The 20,165-nt window shown below is 43.2% G+C and overlaps 1 protein-coding gene across 1 annotated transcript in view; it reads left to right on the top strand.

Annotated features, from left to right (window-relative positions):
- The first annotated feature begins 16,892 nt into the window (after positions 1-16,892).
- MID1 (midline 1) overlaps positions 16,893-20,165 on the top strand; it is a 408,210-nt gene continuing 404,937 nt past the window's right edge. The window contains exon 1 of the mRNA XM_073566001.1: positions 16,893-16,978. The gene's annotated coding sequence lies outside the window, so the exon portion shown is untranslated. The remainder of the gene's footprint in view (positions 16,979-20,165) is intronic.

Below are 20,165 nucleotides of genomic sequence, written 5' to 3'. Positions count from 1 at the left end.
TCCTCCATACCCTCTGAGCTTAACAGTTTTCCGCCGATGTGACCCTCTTAGGTAGTACCGGGCAAACGTTAATATAATGACCTCTTTTACCACAGTAGAAACATGCTCCGGGCTTCCGGAATCCCGGAGCGCGACGCTTAACCTGTGCCACGCCAGCAATCTGCATAAGTTCAGGGGACTCATCTACTTCAACCACACTTGCACCTCTGCTTTCCCCCAGAGGTAGCATCTCCTGTGCCCCCTGACGAAAACGGCGATCAATACGTATCACCAAACTCATGGCAGACTCCAACGATGCCGGAGTCTCATACATCAGGAGGGCCTGTTTAACCTTCCCTGACACCCCATGCATAAACTGGCTCCGCAGCGCTGGGTCATTCCACTATGTGTCTACGGCCCAGCGGCGAAATTCCGAACAATAGTCCTCTGCCAAGCGCTCCCCCTGGCGGAGGGCGCGGATTTTAGATTCCGCTAGAGCCAGTCGGTCAGGATCATCATAAATGAGTCCGAGGGCAGAAAAAACATTATCAACAGAAAGAAATGTAGCAGAGTCAGCTGGTAAGGAAAATGCCCATGCTTGGGGGTCACCACTCAGTAATGACAACACCAGCCCTACCCGCTGGGCCTCATTACCTGAGGAGAAAGGGCGCATGCGGAAGTATAACTTGCAGGCCTCCCGAAATACGACAAATTTGCTGCGATCCCCTGAAAAACATTCTGGCAGCGGAAACTTCGGCTCTGCACCGATACCTGCAGATGCCGTTTGCACCTTCGCTACTACCAGGCCCTGCTGCTGAACTGCCCCTTTCAACTCGGAGACCTGTAAGGACAGCGCCGCCAACTGGCGGGTTATGGAATCTAATGGATCCATGGACTCCTGAAAAAATGTGGGCCGATTATAATGTCACGTGGGGCTTAGTCCCACTAAGGCTGTAATACCCGGGGGCCCTGTGATGTCCCTATAACTAGGGAAAACCCTGTCTGACCCTCAACCCAGGGTTTTTGCTGAAGGTGCAAATGCCTGAGCCTCCAACCTTTCCTTGTCTCCTGCTCAGCCCTGCACTTAACCCTCCACCCTCCACCCAGTGAGGAGACACACCACCAAAGCCCCCACACAAATAAAGACAGACAGGGAGAACTTAAACTGCACTGCGCCACACACACACAGGAATATACAGTAATGTGAACAGGGCACAACTAAACACAAATATGGGAAGGAGAAAAGATAACGACGGATCATACTACACCAGATACGAATCTCTCTCTCTGCAACACCTCCACTCCAGACCGGAAACACTTGGTATGAAACACAAGCTATAATCAGCGACGCCCATAGGCCAGCATGACTATTTAAAGACCGTGGGCGTGACTAACCATCCAACCTGGTCTCCAGCAGGATTAACCCCCGAGAGCCTGAAGATCAGGCCGGCGCCACTGAGGCTATAGTGGCTGGAGGTGGAACTACCTCTGCCTGCCGGACGCTGTGGTGTGAACAGCGTCCGACATGACACTGGATTGCCTATCCACAGTTGGATTATACTTCACCAACCAGGGCAAACCCAGAACCATTGGATTGTGGACACCCTTCAGGACTTAACAAGGGATTATTTCATAATGCGAAGGCCCCACCTTCAGTCTTATGTTATGAACAATTTGTGTCAGTGTTCTCTGAGTAGATGGCGCAAATAGGAATAGGTTCAGTCAAGTTAGAGCAGACAAAACCATGAATTCAAGCAAACTCATCATTCACCATACTGACTCCAGCTCCACTGTCTACAAACACAGAATATTTTTTAGACCTGCTCTCTAGCACCACTTCTCAGGACAAAACAAGAATTGCAGGTTGAAGATGAACACACCCCTTGATTATCAAACTCAAGACTCCCAAGGATTATTCGAGTCTCTTTTTGCTTTGGAATTACAGAACATGCCCCAATAAAATGTCCCTTCTTCCCACAAAAAATACACCTTTTTTCTTGCAAATGTTGGGGAAAGATACGACATGAATGCACCCCCCATCTGCATGGGTTCCTCTAACTCTACAAGTATAGGTTAACTCCCAGACTTTCCCTCCAACACCAGGGTATTGTCCCAGAAAGAGGTCCCAGCGGGTGGTCTTACCCATCTGTCCCACAGGCGTTTATCCACTGGAATAGCCAAGGACATGGCAGCCTCCAGTGACACAGGAGTTTCATACTCTGCTAATGCGTCATTCCATTTGACCACCTGCGAAATTCAGAGCTATAAGTCTCCATTGAACAATTCCCTTGCTGAATGTGACACAGCTTGGATTAAGCCAAGGAAATATGGTCAGGATCATCATAGATCAAGAGGCCTGAAAAACTCCTCCACAGACAGGAGACACATAGAATCCTGTGGCAGAGAAAAAGCCCAGGACTGAGGTTTCCCCTACAACAGTGAAAAAATTCCTATTCGTTGCTCATCATCTCCAGCGTAGGAAGGACAAAGTTTACAGTACAACTTGCATGCCTTCTCAAACACAAAAACCTGTTCCTACCCCCAGAAAACCTGTCTGGGAGGGCAAATTTGGGTTCAAGCTACATCGGTCCCCCTCAATAGGAGCCTGCAGCCGCTGCCGTTTCTGCTGGACCTCAGAACGAAGGTCTGTCACTCCAGTGCCAACCACTGCAGCTGCTCTGTCAGCACAGAAATGGGATCCATGAACCCAGCAAAAAAAAAAACCCACACAGAAAAAACACACCAAAAAAACAAGTGTCATATTTTTTTCTTTTGTAAATGTGAAAAGCGGTTGATAATGTCATGCAACATGTAGGAAAGGCTAAGTGCAACATGAAGGGATAAGAGAAAGAGAACCAAACACTTGGGAAAGGGGAGTGGAGACTTCTTGGAAGATCTAACTTCACCGTCTGCCCTATCATCCCTATATAGGTTCCGCACCTATTGCCGAGCAGGATACCTAATCCCTGCCTGACCCTGCACTGGGAAGGACAGGATGTGCGCTAGTCAATCCCCACTACCACTAAAGACAGATGGGATAAAAAAAAAACAAGGGAAACACTTAGCTTGAGTAGACTCAGAGAGAAATACCAGAGAGAAAGATAGCTATAGCTCCAAGCCTCAACAGGGAAATAGAAATAGCAATATCAACCGCAACTTCCAGCAGCAAGCTGGAAGTTATAAACACCCCGGTCCAGGTGTGTCAACTAGAGCCCAGGGAAGGTTACTAATGGGTCCTAGAGTCAGAAGGCCCAGGAAGAAGTCTGCAAAGGAAACTGTTTAGACCTTCTGCAGTCAGATGCAGAGTGATGGTCTGCACCCGTGACATCACCCAATGAACCAAGTGCTGATCAATCAGATTGTTCATACTGGCATTAAAATCATCATTAACAGCAGAACATGTAAACGGGAGACGTGCTGTCAATAACGATGATATTCTATGCACACCGAATGTTCATATTAATTTTCATTCTGTACACCTAGGATACACGTTGGCCTGCCTAAAAGGGCAACTAAACGACTGCCAATTGGCTTAACTAAAGCAAGTTTTCATTTAATGGATGCGGTTGGCAAGTGTAAATGGGCCTTAAATCTTAAAGTGATACTGATAGATGATCCCTGTAAACACATGTATGAATTAGATTCTGATAATTGCATATTACCAATCAGTTACAATTTGTGGGTTAACCCATAAGAAATAACTCAATTACTTATCACCATTCACCACCACAGAAAACTAAGTAATTGATATCAGCTCACTAATGCATTGCAGTCTACAGTCCTTGACAATGAGAGATGTTCTGTGCAGCTTTGGCTAACAGGTGAGGGTCTTCAACATTGTAAATGAAGTTTTCTAGTTTACACAATGCCTTTAAGCAAGGTATATAATAAAGACAGGACGACAATGATACTTATTCTGTTTTACACGTCACTTTTTATTTAACGCCTGTCCATTTAGCAGCTTTTTCATTCAGGAAATTGTGTTCAGACATCATTGAAAATCTGCTTCTGACATGATCTCTAAGTGTTTAGATTAGAAATGCACATACATTTTGTTAAACCCATGTTTCCCACTAACTAAATTATCATTGTATTGACATCTCGGGATGAGCAGAAGTGGGGGAAGTGGTGATGTCATGCTTTGCATTGTCTTCAGACAGACCTATCCATCAAACCGTCACCTTAGGTTTCCTATCAGGGTCACCGAGGAATAGATTGGCTTCTGTTAGCTATATAGTAATACTTGATCGAGTTTTTGCAGTCGTCGTTGGCAGTCTCTTTTATGTACACGGATACATAAGGACATTTCTACTGTACTGTATGTGTGAGCCTGAGCATTGAACAAACCCGTCCGACCAGTACTGGTGGAAACAGGCTATCTATTAGCTTGGAACTTCCCTTGGCTGCCCCATTTATTTATGACATTAAGAGGTAAGATTTATTTTGGGTGTTTATGTTATGGGATGGAAGTCATGACTGCATGCTAAAATCACACTTCATCTCTATTCTTGTTCATTTCTAGTGGGGATATGAGACAATTTCAGATTTGCAGCCAAATACATCCAGCGCACCTTTAGTTATACTCCTGTGTCACATTCTGAACTCTGACAAATACGGAATATCTGCGTCGTTACAGATCTTATTTTTGTAACTTTAAACATTTCTTTGTTATTTAGTCACAATTGTCTGGAGAGGCAAAGCATGCACCTGGTATATGGGTAGATGTGATGATCTCTCCGCAGAGCTAGTAACAAAAACTGCAATTAAAAGTCAAAGTCAATAAGTATATCCGAAGATTGATTATATCTTTATTGATTTTTTTCTCGACCTCAATTTTAAAGAAACACAAACGTTGATTCAATTTCTTTTGAGGTCAAAGGGCATATAAACCGTAGCGGCATCATGCAATGATAGGAAACAAAGAAACAGAAAACATTCTCATGTCATCTATATCGAATGGGGAACCAGGATCTCCTGTCCTAAAGCCTTAGTATGTGGTAGTATCATGCAGAACCTAAAATGAGTCCAATTTGTATCTTTGCTCTGGGGTGATGGTGATGGGGAAGTGTTTATATTTTTATCAAAGCACCATGCATCTTTTTGTAGATTATAATATGAAAGAGTCAGCAACTTGGTTTGTCTGGATAAAGACAATTTGACTATTCGTGCAATGGAAAGTATGAAACCATTCTAAGGGAATGCTGAAAGAAATTGAGCTGACATTTCAATAAACATAAATTGTAACTTTCCATAGCTGATTTCCTGTTATACATAGTATTACATTTTTACTATAATAAAGAACTTAGGGTGCAAGATTTTTAGCGTGCAAAAAAATATTTTTTTTAAACTTAATAATTTATTTATTATTGTGCTATACTACTTTTCTTTTGTGACATAACACCAATTTTGCCTCCTTAACATTACCATTACTTTTTGCATCTGCATAGCTATGTGAGGACTTCTTCCTTTTTTGGGACGAGTTGACTTTTGGGTCTGAGGGGTAACGTTTCTCCTTGTGGAGAGTAAAATGCCTGACATGCCAGTGTAAGGAGACTTATAGGCCATGCAATGCTCTTCTGGGAAATTTGATATGCAAAATGCCTTTTTTATAAACACTGCACCTGTTTATCTTTACCATCTTTAAAGACTGTAGGGGTAATTTAAGGGAGTTTGTGACTCCCAAATGCAAATTCAGCTACTTAGACATTTATATAGGGGACTTAGCCACTATAAAAACCATACCAGTAAGATAAATTGTAGTGTTGTAGGTGAAAAATATAAATTACTGTCGTAAGTAAAAATCTTCAACTTTAAAAGAGGTCCAGTTCATTAAAAACTGTGAACTGGTGAAGGCATAGTAACTCTGACATGTTTCTGGTGCACAACGCGCTATTAGCCATAGAGTGACTCTATGACATGGTCTTCTAATAAAATTTGAAGATTTTTACTTAAAACTGAATGTGACATCCTCCCCTTCTTTCATTTGATATTCTCTGCTGGTCAGCAGATGGAGTGGCACCTGGCAGAATAAGACCGAGGCCATATATTCAGTATGGCTAGCAACATATTTATGTATTTTTCTCTGCTATGAATTCCTGACCTTTATCTTGATTGACTGTCTAATCTCAGACCTCTGTTCCTGCATGTGGGCACTACTCAGCAGGTGTCCTCTGATCTCTGGCTTCTGCGAGTAGCTTCAGAGGGTCCAGAGAAAAGGGCACACCGCATCCAATGAGTATGCGCCCACCCTGACACCGTATGCCTTGAGCTCCTTGAGTATCAGTGCTTATGTACTGTATATCTAGGCTCACAGTTTTGAGTTTAGGCAGCTCTCACTTTTTGTAAGCAAATGCTTGCAAATAGGATGACGTAATCATGCAATGAGTCACTAGGCAAAGTCAAGGGTGCACTAAAGCATCTTAATTTGTATATGAAATTATAGTCAATTTATACAACACTAAACTGTATAATACTGGTATGATTTTTGTTGGGGCCAATGCTATGAATTTGCATATTGGAGGTGACAGACTCTGATTAAATGCTGATGCCTGAAAAAGCTTTTGGAGTGACTTATAAATACATATGCTGCTCAAAGTGACATTTACACCTAGTATCTCTGCCGAGTGCACAGCCAGGTCCTGATGTTCAGTGTGAACTGTGCTAAAATGCCTATAGGCGGTATACAGATTCTTACAGATTTTTATACGTTATAGGACATATCAGCATACTATGCTGCACCAAAAATTTTATACTGTCCTTTTTTATACTGTCCTGGAAAGTGGATTGGTCATGACAGGCCAGTTGAATGGCCACCAAGGTCTCCCGATCTGACCCCCTTAGACTTTTATCTTTGAGGTCATCTGAAGGCAATTGTGCATGCTGAGAAGATAGGAGATGTGCAGCATCTGAAACAACGGATACGGGAAGCCTGTGCTAGCATTTCTTCTGTGGTGTTGCTATCAGTGTGTCACGAGTGGGAGAAGAGGGTTGCATTGACAATCCAACACAATGGGCAGCACTCTGAACACATTATATAAGTGGTCATAAACTTGTAAATAACTCATGAAAGAATAAAGTTACGTTAAAACCAAGCACACGATTGTTTTTCTTGTGAAATTCTCAATAAGTTTGATGTGTCACATGACTTTTCCCATTGGAAAAAATAAAGTTGGATCCGAAATGGCCATCTTCAAATGGCCGCCATGGTCACCACCCATCTTGAAAAGTTTACCCCTCCCATATACTAATGTACCACAAACAGGAAGTTGATATCACCAACCATTCCCATTTTATTTACGTGTATCTATATAAATGGCCCACCCTGTATATACAATAATGGTCCAGCCATCTTGAGGGAGTGAGGAATTGATGGAGCTGGTGAATGGGCTACACACCCACATTTACACATAAAATGACTTAGATTAGTGAATGTGATAGGCCGCTCTGAACAAATGCGTTTTGAGGGAGCGCCTAAAACTATGCAAATTGTGGATAGTCCTAATTTCTTGGGATAGAGCATTCCAGAGGATTGGCGCAGCGCGTGAGAAGTCTTGGAGTCGAGAGTAGGAGGTACATATTAGTGCCGAGGTTAGTTGAAAGTCGTTTGCAGAGAGCAGCAGTCAGTTAGGCTGATAGACAGAAATGAGGGAGGAGACGTAGGGGGGTGCTGCACTGTGGAGAGCTTTGTGGGTGAGAACAAGTACTTTGAATTGGATCCTATAATGAATGGGCAGCAAGTGTAACGACTGGCGAAGAGCGGACGTGTTCGAGTACCAATTAGCCAGTTGGATGACCCTGGCTGCTGCATTAAGTATTGACTAGAGAGGGGAAAGTCGAGTAACGGGGAGGCCAATTAATAGAGCATTGCTGTAGTCAATATATAGTAGTCAATATATAGTATATATATACACCGGTATATTTATACTGTATGTCAGCCAGGTGCTCTTCACAAACAGAAGAGTGCTGAGAAAAGATGAAAGCCTCAAATATTGACTCTGTATCATTCACGTGCATGTGGTCAACCATCAACATCTTTTCTGTAGGACCAGTGAGGTTACCATAGTAACTGGGGCCCATTGTAGTGGATAAAAGGAGGTCACCTGCAGGCCCTGACTGTTCTACTAGCTCTTGTGCCCTGATAACAGCTCTGAGTGTCTTTTGAGATTATGTGATTATTGGAAAAACAAACCAATCAGCACAAAACTCTTGTTAGTGCAGACGGAGCAACATGCCCTGTCTAGCTTTCTCTCTGTCAACTGCCATGTAGACAGTAGCTATTCTCTCTCCATCAGGAATGATACCTATTCAGTCAGGAGGTAGGGGAGTAGTCTTGTCTATTGATATCTATGGCCCTGACTGGGTCACCCTAGATCTTTACTGAGGAACTAGCCCTGGGAGCACCTGCCTCTTGCTCCAAGACCAAGGCTGTCCATGCTGCAGTGGCATGGGGAGTACTGTGGAACATCTGAACCGTGGCTTCCTGATGTTCCATTTGCCTAGAATGAATGAGTGCAGATGACAAGAGCGTTGTGTCCATCCAATGTCAGAGAACAGGCAGTGGAGGAGAGGTGCAATACAGTCCAGAACTTCCACAGTCCTTACATGACGTTGGCCATTTTCTAAATAAAGGTGGAGCAGCAGTCTCAGAGATGGAGTCAGCAGAAGAAAGGGGCACATTATGTTCAATGACTGTCCATTAGAAATATAAAGTCCCATTTAATATGGTGGGTGGATGGTGACTTCATGGACCAATATGCATTCATTATTCAAGGGGAAGTGTGGAAACAGCACCATTCTTGTCCATGTTGTGTCAGGTATTGCAGTTCAGCACCACTGAAATAAACAATACCTGACACAGCTCATAATCAAAGTACAACAAACCTGAAAACATTTAAAAAATGCTAAAACAATGTTTCTGCTCACTTTAAAATATAATCTAAAATAGCTTCTGTAAGCCATGTTTTTGAAAAATAAAACATTGTAAAGGACAAAGGCGAGGTTGGAAAGCAATTATATCAGGCAATTCTCCAATGTAATATTTAAATTGGCTTCAGACAAGCTGTAATATTCTGGGTTCGAGGGGGGAACAGTAATGGCTACAGATGTTCAGTGGTGAAAGATCTGCTGCATACATTCTATACTGATGCTGTACAGTAATATATAATATTCTCATACTATATGCCCAGAAGAATAACAGAAACATCTCAACAAGACTAATGACTTCATATTCATTAATCAGCCTACTAAACTCGCATCCACACAGTTATTAACTCCCACGAACAGATCTCTCGGACTGAATTCCAAAGCCTGAAAATCACAATTGTATGGCTTTTTGTTTGTCCTTTATTCTTCAGCTTTATCATTCATCTAATGTTTCATTCCTTACAAGTAGAAATGTTCTCAACTTTTTGTAATGTCTCGTCCATTGTGATACACCAGCTGCCAGCGAAGCATACAAACAAGTATTGAAAACTGACCTTGCTGTACATTCCACGTCTACTAGGTGGAAACTGCTGTTTGAAAGTGACACTCCTCTATCAAGCTGAAATGAGGTATTGTGTTTCATGAATCCTGGAAAAAAAAACTCTCTGTAGTATTAATTGTACCTGCAGTTCATACACTATTCATGTATAATGGAGCACAATTTAGCTTTTATTGAGATCGTTCTACTGAAGTTTGTTTTATTTTTATTTATTTTTAGTTTTTCTTAATTATTGTGCTAACATATTCATCAGCTCTTCATATAATTCACTTTCATTTTTCCCTTTCCACATATGGCTTACAGTTTAATTGCGACAACATCACAAAACTGGAAGAAACTTTCCACAAGTAGAAAAAAGTCCAGGCTGTTGATGATCTGGTCAGATATAAAGCCATATCTTGGCCCGGCAATATAGCACAGCTAAGGGTGGCCGTACAAATTAGATGAATGTCTGACCAGCAGACTGTGGTTGGACCAACTTATGAGCTTATGTGTATCAGGGAGTCCTGACATTTTCGAGATGGCTGGTGTAGGGGAATAGAAGGGTCGGATATGCTGGATTTCAATATACATGAGGCTTTTGTTGTCATAGAAGTTAAGCATGAGCAGAGGTATTTGGTAAAAGCTCATTCCCCTCTTCTAATTGATGACATACACATGCTACGTAAATGAAAATGTAAATGAAAGGTGGGTGGGTTTCTGCCAGCTGGAAACTATCTACCTGTATGGTCACCTTGTTCATCGAACCGCCTCTACTGCAGATGCAGATTACACAGCTTAGGTTTAGTAAAATCGATGGTACCTGAAATTTTTACTATTATGGCACCCGTTAAAGCAATAATATATATTATTGTAACGTATTTTACAAGAAACTTACCAATATACAATTACAATGTACATCCTACTATGTATACAGGCTTGGACTGGCCCACAGGAGAACAGGAGAATCCTCCGGTGGGCCCCTGTGCAAGAATTGAGCACCATCCTATTATATGAGCAGTACTTGGCACTATATTCTTGAATCACTCTGTATAGACAAAGGCAGCATCTTATTCATTTACAATCTACCCAGTTCATTAAATACATTTGTGATTGAGGATAATGTCACATTTACATGTAGCTGAAAGGTGGAGCCCTAGATTTGGTTACTGGTGGACCCTTGGCAGCCCAGTCAGAGACTGAATCTACAGCTCTGTTAACATCAAAAAATCAAGATCCTTGATCCAATAATGTAAAGAAGCATTTTTTCCCCCATCTAATTTCCAAGGCATTTTGGCATCTTTCTCAAGTGAAATAAAAACAACTGTACTTCTACACATTTGATAAAGACGCCAGTCTGGCATGGAAAGCGTTGTGGAATTAAAAACACTTCTTTATATTATTAGATCAAGGATCTTTAGTAGAAGATCTTCCCAAAACTGTGAATTGTCTTTTCCTTCAAGCACCCTGGTGGAGTCCATCCCCCAGCCAGGGGGCAGCAGCAATGGTTGAGCTTTCACAGGAGTTGTGCCTACACAACTCGCTCAAGTGAGCATATTGCCTGCTTCTATTATGTCTTTTTGATAAGGTATTGTAGTGTCGTGATGTCGGCGATAAAGAATTCAGAGACGTACGCTGATGTGCTGGTGCTTGGCTGCACAAGCCGTGCTTTTCTTTATTCCTTACTTCCTCCTTCCTCCCTACGTCCCTCCCCCCGACTCCTCCTCTCCCCTACATCACTGTTACTAGGCAAAGAATGCAAACAAGGGCAACAGCCCACAAACAACAGGAGATGTGACAACATCACACCTCTTCTTTTCTCACAACAAAAAAAAAAAACTGAAACATTTGAAGAATATTGTCGTTCAAACATTAAGTCTCACTGCAGAACATAGTCTGTAAGGTGGGCAGGTGGTCTTCGATAGGTCCTAGTCGGATAGCGGTGAGACAGCCCATCACCAGATGAGCCCTGAGTATCCCCGGAGACATCCCCTTTTAGGCTTACGGCATCTCCAGTCTCTGGCAGGAAGTCGTCGATCTCCGCTTCCTCAATAGGCGTGGTTTTTGGGACGTGGCCCCGGAGTTTTTTAAAGTGGGACACATTTCGTGTGACCTGACGACTTTGATTCCGGGCAGTAACCATGGTGCCCTTAACGTCTATAACTTGAAAGGGTTCCGGATAGTACGGTGATGCAAACTTGCTAGTCGCTTTTAACCTTTGTGCCAGGACCCAATCGCCCACCTGTATTGCCGGCTGTCTGCCTCGATGGTTGCGCTTATCTGCGTACCGTTTCATCTTTTCCTTTGATATGGAGTCATTAATAGAAATCGGGGTCTGGACGGAGATTGCTGGAATGCTTGGAAGTTTGACCCGTAAGGGCCTGTTGAACAGTGCCGTTGCAGGTGGTATTCCCGTTGTAGAGTGGGGTGTAGCCCTGTACTGTCTGAGGAATGCGTTCAACTCTTGCTGTAAGTCCTTGTGCTCCATGGTTGCAATCCTTAGGGTCTTGTTGAGCGATTGCATGAATCGTTCGACTTCTCCGTTGGCCTGAGGCCAGCAAGGAGTTATTTTCCGGTGTGTGAAACCCAGGAAGGTTGCGAAGGACTGAAAGTCTGTGCTAATAAAAGGCGGTCCATTGTCAGATTTCACGATCTCAGGTATGCCATATGCCGAGAAGATCTTGTCTAATTTTGGTAAAACAGCCTTGGCCGAGGTTGTAGAAACATGTTCGGTGACTGGAAACCTTGAAAAGTCATCCATGATCACCAGCAGATAGGAGCTATCTGGTAGACTGCAGAAATCGATGCTAACAGCTATCCATGGGCCGGTTGGCAGGGGTGTCATTTGTAATGGTGCACGTCTATGGGCAACTGGAGTGGCTTGGCACGGTATGCATGTTTCAACGAGTGCCTCTACCTTTTTGTCAAGTCCGGGAAACCACACTTTCTCCCGAAGTAGCTGCTTCGTTTTCACGACCCCTTGATGAGCTTCATGCGCCAGATCCAGTACCCTGCTCTGAAGTTTCTGAGGTATCACCAGGCGATTATCTCTTAAGAGCATATTTGAGTCTGATACTGATAGTGAATGTCTCGCGTTAAAGAAAACCTCCAGGTACCCAGCCTGATCAGGAGGGTGAAGGCGGGCCTCAGCGAGAAAACTGCTCCAGTTCTTGGACCGAACCGTCTCTATCACAAATTGAAGTTGGTGATCGGCATCCAGCTCTTGCTTAATTTCCTGTATGGTCATAGCTTTCGGTACCGAATGGGCGACGACAAAGTTGACATGCTCCTCCGCCAGAATCGTCGCGGGGATGTCGCCTGTGGTGGGCTGTGGTGCTGGGTGTCTCGAGAAATTGTCTGCGGGATTTCCAACTCCCGCCTCGTATCTCAACTGGAGATGATAGTTCTGTAAGTGGAGCAACCAGCGTTCAAGACGCGGGGGAGGCTTTGGCGAGGGCTTATTGAAAATTGGAACGAGTGGCTTGTGGTCAGTTATCACTGTGAATTGATGTCCAAAAAGGTATAAATGGAAATGAAGGCACCCCCACACAACTGCCAGGGCTTCTCTCTCAGTTTGTGAATATCGCTGCTCTGTATCCGTTAGTGTCTTGCTGGCATATGAGATTGTGGATATGTCGCCTGCCCTAGACACTTGTGTGAGAATTGCCCCTTGGCCTACTGGACTAGCATCCACCAGTAGCTGTGTGGGTTTTGACGGGTCAAAATAGGCCATGACAGTGTCGCTGGTTAGGTTGGTTTTCAATGCGTCAAAAGCTGCTTGCTGCTCAGTACCCCATGTCCACGGAGAGTCTTTCTTTGTGAGCTTTCGCAGAGGTTCAGAAACAGTGGCTAGGTCAGGTATAAATCGCCCACAGTATGTGACCAGTCCTAGGAAGCTGCGAACATCTGACACATTTTGCGGTGGGCTAGCCGATTTTATGGCAGCCACTTTCTGTGGGTCAGCTGAAACTCCTTGTTCAGAAAAGATGTATCCAAAAAAAGTTAATGATTTTTGGTTAAATTCACATTTTGACGGATTGACAGTGAGATTGCAGGCTTGGAGTCTTTGAAACACTTGTTCTAGGCGATTGTCATGTTCCTCTTGGGTTGTGCCATAAATGAGAATATCATCACTGACGTTGAGGACTCCTGCAATGCCAGACAGAACCTGGCTGACGATATTCTGAAAAATTTCTGCAGCCGATGAGATGCCAAAATTCAATCTCTTAAATCTGCGCAGGCCCACATGCGTGCTAAAAGTTGTAATGCACCTGGAGTCTGGATGCAATTCAAGTTGATGATAGCCCGAGTTTAGGTCAATTTTTGAAAATACCTTCGCACCATTCAGGTCTGCGAGAATGTCATCAATAGTGGGCGTGATGTGCCTTTCTCTTTGGATCGCCCGATTGGCGTGGCGCATATCCACACATAGTCGGATTTTACCTGGCTGCTTCGGTTTAGGTGCAACAACGATTGGTGAAACCCAGGGGGTCGGGCCTTCAACGCGTTCGACGACATCGGACGCCTCCAGGTCTTGCAGTTCTTGCTCCACAAGCTTGCGGACATGGAATGGAATGCGCCTGTGGGGCTGAATAGAGGGCTGTACTGACGGATCTATATGCAATTTTATTTGAACATCCTTTAGCTTACCTAGGCCTTTAAAGAGATTTGGGTACTTCTGCATAATGTGGTGGGCCGAAGGACCTGTAATGCTGTTGACAAGGTTCACAAGGCCCAGAGATATTGCACTGGTACAGCTGAGAAGTGTGTCCGCAGAGCATTCTAACACATAAAAGGTGTCAGTGATGGACTTTCCTTCAGCTGCAACTTCTGACTGAAATTTTCCGCACAGGGGCAGTGCAGCTGCTGAGCCATAAGGAAAAATCTTTATATTAGTACTTTGTAGAGTAGGTTTGTTTAGGAGCTGGTTGTAGACAGTATGACTGATGACGTTGACTGATGCCCCCGTGTCTACCAGGGCTTCTATTGGATTGCCATTCACTAGGATTACTCGTTTTGGATTAGTAACTGCGTGCACAGTATTAGATCCCTCTGCCGTCATGGAGAATAAATAGGTGCTGTGGGACTCGTCATTAATCTGCAGTGTTTGGACCTTTGGTGGCCTAGGTTGTGCGGTGGTATGAGGAGATTGTGGCTTGGATCTACACACCTCTGCAAAATGATTTTGCTTTCCGCAATTATGACAAGTTCCTCCCTTTGCTGGGCAGACATTCTGGTGAGGATACGATCCACCGCAGTTGTAACATGTGGCTGCCTGCGTGCGAGGCACATTTGGTTTCTGTGTAAGCTTTGCTATAGAAGATGTCGCGTCTGGCTCATGCTCGATGTTCTCTATCAGTTTAGCTTGTTTGTCTGCAGCATCATTTATACGCACTGTATCTAGCAACTTCGCTAACGTCATGGTGGGGTCTCTGAGTGCTTGTCTCCTTAACTTGGAGGAAATACATCCTTGTACGATCTGCATTTGGATTTCTTTGTCTACTTCCGCAAATTCACAGTGCGCTGCAAGGTGTCGTAGCCGGACATGATACTCAGCCATGCTTTCTGTTGGCGACTGCTTTGACTGCCTGAACTTAAAAATTTCAAATGCCGGATTTCTGTGAGGGGAGAAGTGCTTGCTTAACGCAGCTTTGCTGAGCTCATAGTCCTTGTCCTCCCCTGTATTCGGCAGAGTAATGAATATATCGTAAACCTGCTCCCCTGCGTAGTGTAACAGCATGGCTTTTTTTCGGGTATCATCAGAGACATTCATGGCTTGCAGAAATATCTCGAATCGCTTTAGCCATTTATCCCAAGATACTGCCAGGTTTGCTTGGGACTGATGCACATCAAAAGCAGGAAATGCGGGTAGACAAGCCATAGTGAGTGCTGATAGCCTTGTAGACTGTTCGTGGGACTGAAATACCTGTGGCTGATGAATGAACGCTTCCTCGTCGCCAGTTGTAGTGTCGTGATGTCGGCGATAAAGAATTCAGAGACGTACGCTGATGTGCTGGTGCTTGGCTGCCCAGGCCGTGCTTTTCTTTATTCCTTACTTCCTCCTTCCTCCCTACGTCCCTCCCCCCGACTCCTCCTCTCCCCTACATCACTGTTACTAGGCAAAGAATGCAAACAAGGGCAACAGCCCACAAACAACAGGAGATGTGACAACATCACAGGTATCTCCTTTGTTTCCAGACAGTGTTTAACTAAGCAATGGCATTTGGCATCCATAAACCCACAATGCAAAAAAACAAACAAACAAAAAACAGACTGGAAAGTGATTTATGGTGGCCCACTGTATAGAAAAACACAGCAGACTTTGCTTTTCTTAAGAATAAAATAGGTATATCAATATATACCTGTCATGTGGATGCCCAAAGGACACTCTTTTGGGATATATGTGGCAAGAATATGGTGAACTTATGGTACCGTTACACTTAGCGACGCACCAGCGTACCCGACAATGATACGACCTGGTAAGGATCGCTGGTGCGTCGCTAAATGGTCGCTAGTAAGCTGTCAAAGAGTCAGATTTACCCAATGACGCAGCAATGATCCAGCGATCCATATAACGACCTCGGCGGTCGTTAGGACCTTGTCACACAACAGCTATTCTGACGACTCTCGCCTGCGTCCATGATGAGTCGCTAACGAGGTCGCTTGTCGGTGTCAAATACAGAGATGCATGCTGGCCAGCGGGACACCAGCAATCAAAAAATTGCCCAGGACATTCGAGCACGATCAGCGACATCACAGCGGGGGCCTGGTCGCTGCTAAGTGTCACACGTAACGAGATCGCTGGCGAGTTCGCTGTTGTGTCAAAAAATCGGTGACGCTTCAGCGATCTCGCTAGCGATCTCACTATGTGAGATGGGGCCTTTACACTAAATGTGTGTAATCAGCCTGAGAAACAGATACGTCACAGTAATGTACAAATAAAATCTGCAATATGACAAAAAAAAATGGAACAATCAGCATTGATTTATTTTTTGCCTTTTTAACTGTATTTTAAACATTTTAAAACATAATTGCTGCATGTACTGTGCTATATTTCATGAAGGCTACATTCTTACATATGAATTAACATCTATCTGCTTGCAGCAACAAACGCATGAGAAGCATACATCTATCCTCATATTAGAAAATGTCTACATGTACTGCCATCGCCCGTCAGTTATATATATGCCCATTCCTTGTATTCTCGTATACATACAGTACATATATGTCTATATTGTTGTTGTTTGGAGCAAATGGTCTCTCTCTTTGTACTAAGAGGATTTCCATATTGTAATAGATGAATAGATTGAGGAGATACTGGGACGGGCCCCAGAGACTTGTTTGTCTGCTGAAGTCATTTGGTGTGCCAGTGTGTACTCTGGTTTCCTAGCAGGGGATTAGGGACAGTGTCTTTTGTTGGATGGATGGGAGAGAAGCTAGTAGAGATAAACTGGATGTCAACGGCAAGAGGAAGCTCACTGTCCTAGACTTTCACTTGAAGAGAATTATCAGTTTGACACATTTATTGGCAGAAAATTGGTAAGATATTTAGATTTTTTTTCCTGTTGACTATGTTCATATATATTGTGTCTGTGTTTTATGTTTTGTTTTATGAGCTCATCTCTGTGGGACAGTCTATTCTTGTTTATGGGAGCAGATGGCTTCAAGCATAGTGTAAGTGACTGTATCTACTGACATGGCCGTTCATTAATAGAAGGACAAGAAAAGTGTGCCGGACTGTACATAGCTATTATGTCAACTGCAGCCAATTAATAGTAGTTCTTAATACTTACAACAATGCCAGATATAGCAGTAATTTTAAATAATGATTATTACTAATAACACATGTGATATTACGTGTAAAATCACACGTGGTTAGTGGTTACACGCACTATCACAAGTATGATAGCATATTTATAGTAATATTTATTTTTACCGTTAATTGTAAGGAGGTGTTCACATTGACTCAATAAATTCTGTTATTGCTGAGTCTGTGCTGGTTATAATGGATCTGTCTGACAGATTCAGATAGATCCCTTTGACTTGCTTTAGAATTATTTTTTTCTGTAGAAAAGAGTAGTGCAGATCGCCCTCCAGGTCATCAAAGAGCAATGAAAACATGATGTAAATGCTCCAACACCAGTCTGAACAGAATGCTAATAAATGTAATAAAATATTGCACTTACGGTATGTAAATAATATTATCAATATACAGTACTGCGGGAAAGTTTTGGTCAGGTGCTGCAAATTAAGAATCTTAAACATTGAAGTGTTATTAGTTTACTTTTACCAGCTAACAAAATGCTAAGTAAATAAAAAATATTGAATTCTAAAATCAATATTTGGTGTGACTACTAGTGATGAGCGAATATACTCATTGCTCGACTTTTCCCAAGCATGCTTGGATGTCCTCCGAGTGTTTTGGTGTGTTCAGAGATTTAGTTTGTGTCGAAGCAGATGCATGATTTGTAGCTGCTAGACAGCCTGAATACATGTGGGGATTCCCTAACAAACAGCCATTCCTTACATGTATTCAGGCTGTCCAGCAGCAGCAAATCATGCAGCTGCTTCGACACAAACTAAATCTCAGAGCACGCCAAAATACTCGGAGGACACTCGAACATGCACGGGAAAACCCAAGCAATGTGTATACTCGCTCATCATTGGTGACTACCCTTTGCCTTCAAAGCAGCATTAATTCTACTCAATGCACTTTCACAAAGTTTTTGAAGAAACTTGGCAGGGAAGTTGCTCCAAATATCTTGCAGAACTAACCACTGATCTTCTGTGACTGTAGACTTGCACAAATCCTTTTCTTTTTTAGATCAGGGCTCTGTGGGGTCATATCATCACTTGTTCTTCTTTAAGCTGAAGATAGCTCTTAATGATATTGGCTGTATGTTTGGGGTCGTTATCCTGCTGCAGAAAACATTTGGAGACAATCAGATGATTTACTGATGGCATTGCATGATGGATAAGCACAGTATGTGTCTATATTTCTTAGCATTGAGATCTGTGCTGCTGAGTTCCTTCAAAAACTGTGTGCAAGTGTATCTAGAATTGAAGCTTAGATGCTATTTTGAAGGCAAGGAATAGACACACCAAATATTGATTTGATTTAGATTTCTCTTTTCTTCACTCACTTTGCAAAATAATCTGCTACCAGTGCATTTCTATATCTCAATCTATATACTGTAATTTTCATACTATAAGACCCACCCCAAATTTTGGGGTGGAAAACAGGGAAAAGAAAAGATTTTTATGAGAGGGTGTCTATCTTTTAGTCCGAATTTAAGGTATCTTACCTGAGGGCCGGCGGCGGTGGAGTGGAGTCACAGGAGGCATGGTCTGTTCCTCAAGAAGCTGGTGGCAGAAGTGGGGCAATGCTGTGGGCACTGGGTGGGAGGAAGGGGTATCCCATCATTGCTACGCTGCGGGTCCAGTGTCGGCGGTGAGGAAGAGCAGAACGGGTTGCAAGGAGTAGGGTCCCTTCTTTAAGAAGCCGGCTGTGGTAAAAGTATGGCGATGCTGTCGACCCAGTGTCAGCACTAAGCAAAGTGGAGTGCATTATTGCTTTTTCCGGCAGCCCAGATCTCAATCTGCGCATGCGTGGCCTCTGGGGGTCATTTCCCTGAAGACCACAGTCTAAAGAAAATGGCCACCTTCGACAGCACACAGTGCTGGGAAAATTGGCGCCTGGAAAACATTGATGCACTCCGCTCTGCTCACCACCATCATCGGGCCCACAGAATCGCCACATTTCTGCTGCCGCCCACTTCCTGAGGAAGGGACCCTGCTCCACCACTGCCTCAATCACCCGATAAGCATGCATTCGGTCTTATAGCCCGAAAAAATATGGTATATGTATATATATATATAAGTGTATATATATATATGTATATATATATATATATATATATATATATATATATATATATATACACATAGTTCATACACAATGCTGTGCAAAAGTACTATTAGATATTGTAGGTGTGGAAAAAATGCTGCAAAGCAATAATGCTGTCAAAAATATAAGAAGTGGGGGTCATATAATAGCTTATGTATGCCCTTTGTTTTAAAAAATGCCGTGCACTGCTTGCCACAAATCAAAGATATTGACAAGGAACATAAATCACAATATGGCAAGCAAACACCACACACATCAACATATTTCAGTTGTCATGTTCTAATTTATTTTAATGCACAAGCATAAGCAAATCATTTATTGTACTTAATGCTCAGCACTGCCTGTCTGATCAAAATGTAATAAAATTAATTCCATAAAACAGTGCATCCTGAGGATCAGATATCATTGAAATTGCGACTCTGGGCAGAGGGAGGAGAGCAGTGCCATTTGGCATTGGGCCCCCCATGAATCACGGAGTCTCACAGCAGCCGCATAGTCTACCCTTATTAGCGGTACCCACTGTGCTTAGTGGAGTCCTGCACTAATTAAGTTATTTGTCAGAAAAAAAAAAAAGATTGACACCATTAAATTAGGCATACCTTTATGGAGTCAGATGGAGCTGTTTGCGGCTGGTTGTCACCCTGCCTGAAAGGTGCGCTACCAGAAGGAAGCATTTCTTGTAAAATTTTCCTTTATTCAAACGTGTTAAAACATGGAAATGGAGAAGCAGGTATCCTTAGGGACGGCGGACATTTCATGTCACACCAACATTTCAACGGGTCAGTGTGACGTGAAATGGCCTGTTTAAAAGGGCCACTA

The sequence above is a fragment of the Dendrobates tinctorius genome, unplaced genomic scaffold (genome assembly GCF_039654945.1).
Source record: "Dendrobates tinctorius isolate UK_male_01 unplaced genomic scaffold, ASM3965494v1 ptg000016l, whole genome shotgun sequence".
NCBI lineage: Eukaryota > Metazoa > Chordata > Amphibia > Anura > Dendrobatidae > Dendrobates > Dendrobates tinctorius.
This window is presented reverse-complemented; position numbering and strand designations above follow the sequence as displayed.